Source organism: Lepisma saccharinum, chromosome 26 (genome assembly GCF_977018435.1).
Source record: "Lepisma saccharinum chromosome 26, izLepSacc3.1, whole genome shotgun sequence".
Lineage (NCBI taxonomy): Eukaryota > Metazoa > Arthropoda > Insecta > Zygentoma > Lepismatidae > Lepisma > Lepisma saccharinum.
In genome coordinates this window covers 24,458,132-24,460,483 of record NC_139254.1, presented here as the reverse complement: position 1 = coordinate 24,460,483, position 2,352 = coordinate 24,458,132, and the positions used below count along the sequence as shown (strand labels likewise).

The 2,352-nt window shown below is 36.9% G+C and overlaps 1 protein-coding gene across 2 annotated transcripts in view; it reads left to right on the top strand.

The window, feature by feature from the left end:
• The window catches only part of LOC145979567 (peroxisomal leader peptide-processing protease), a 606,981-nt gene that overhangs the window by 359,603 nt on the left and 245,026 nt on the right, over window positions 1-2,352 (top strand). The gene's annotated exons all lie outside the window — the stretch shown is intronic.

Here is a 2,352-nt window from a genome sequence, read left to right as displayed (position 1 = left end):
GTAACGAGTGGAGACATCGAAACAGGCATCTTGTGTATATATACACGTCACACCGAAAGGAGTTTTGCGAAATGTTATGGAAAGGAAGGCTATTAGATCGAATTAATGTCAATGGAAAGAAATGGCGCTGATGAGTTTCTAGGGAGGAAGATACGACGTGGTGTCTAATTCCTCATCTCCCCTCCCGTGGCGATGATGATTACAATGATCATTCACCCTTGGAGGTTCATGATCACTTACAGTCATTGCCAGATCGCCCCACTGAAGTATGGAAAGGTCGAAAAACATTTTATGTACAAGAACAAAAATTGATATTATGCCCACTCAATAAAACATGTATATTATTTTCTGATTCATTACCTTCTAATATCCAAATTTGACTCTAGATTCTGAATTTTAAGTCGCCTGGGTGAAAAGACAAGTTTCATAAATCGGTCATCCCTCCCTTAAAAAAAATGACGTAAGTTTGATTTTTAGGTTGATTGCATTAATATACAACTGGTTCGTTTGATCAACAAAATACGTTTGGTTAAGCTTTTTAGTAGTCCTAAACAAAATTTTAGTGACTTTTTCTAAATTAGGTAATTTTCATCAAATTATTTCTTTGGCACTAAACAATTGAGCACGACTGGTGGACAATTTCTTTCTGGCCCATTTAAATAAATGTTTGTTACTAGAATCTCCTTTTTGTTCTTCCAAACAAACTTTTTTCTGTGTGCATAAGTGAGATTTGTTATATGATTCATTATATTATCCAAAACTGCGTATAAGCTACTTAGAATCAAATGTTTACTTTTTAATTTTTTTGCGTGTCCATGAACCTAGATTTTGACTTTAGATTAGAATTGTTACATTGAGCGGATCAGTAGCTAAGTTGTGCGAAGTTTTTTTTAGGGTTGGGCAAATCCGTAATTTTCAAAGATGTACCCCAAAAACATCGCACAAAATCCGAGTTTTATTATAATTCTCCTATGAGTTTGCGTCTTCGCCTTGTAATCAAGGGGTCCCGGGTTCGACACATAGTGGTTCGGATCTCACTTTAAACTGTAGGTCCAGTCCCGATTAGCCTTACTTTGTATAAAGTGGACTTAAAACACCAACCAATCAATCAATCCTATGAGTTTGAAATGCGAATCTCTATACTCTATCCCTGGAATCTCTAGAGGAAGGACGCTCACAACGGCAGAGAAGGGGAGAAAACGAGTGGACGGAGCGAAGCCATACACGTTGCTTCAAAGGCTGTTAACTGCAGTCGGTTTACCCCTCCACGAAATCCCGTTCCCTCGCACTCGTTCATAATCCCCCGAGTCACTACTTGCGCAGAAACTTGCTCCCGATTCAGATGTTCCCGAGTATAGACCTCAGGAGTATATAGAGTATAGACCTCTCTATACATAGCGCTGAGTCTGGACTAATATTGTAATTTCTGTACGACGGTGTTAGAACATGGCGTTGTTGAATTGTCCAGTGAAGCCAAGACCTTTACGAAAAATGGTTGAAGCGATACAAAACCTGTTGACCAGGATCAAATTGTAATATTTTGATGCTCTATTGTAAGCTGACAGTTTTGATGTAGGTATTCTAATTGTGTTCAGGTTGTACATACATTAATTGTATTATGAGTACCTGACCGTGAAGTAAGAAATAAACAATATGTAAAGTACCTGAAGCCAATATGGCCTACCTAAGGTTTGCGGTTGTTTCTAATGGTGTACAAATTCAGGAAGGTAAGTGTAATTGTAAGATTCAAAAGAGGGAAGATTTCTGGTCGTTTACTGAAAATTAGAGTCCGTTCCAAGTAAAATGATGGGCACGGGAAAGATTTTGTTAAAAAGTAACATTTAGGAAATTTTGGGTACACGTGTACCCAATATGGCGTAGTAATTTGTTTTGTTCTCTCACATCAAAAATGCAAGAGAAATTGTAAAGAAAGTACCACGATATTATTTTTATAGGTAGAGTTAGACACTTACGTTTTATTTACATAATGACATAATGAGATTACACAAAGAAATAACATCGTTTACAAGCCAACAAACAAGGAAGTGACGTGTCATAGTTTGTCACGAAAAGACCATGTATTACAAATCACAGTCTGGGAAAATGAAAGGTCCGTCATGATCATGAGTGACTCTTACACACTCTATGTAAACATAAGAGTAACAAATGTCACATTTGCGCATGTATTTCACGATATATTCCTATGTAGATCGTATTGGGTCTACCTTACATAGTGTTCTTGTTTCCTTTGTTATGAACAGGCCAATAGATTAAAGTCTAGACTAAGTACATTGTTGTAATGTACAAATTATGAGGTAGAATGCAGTAAGTAATAACTTCCATGTGCAATAT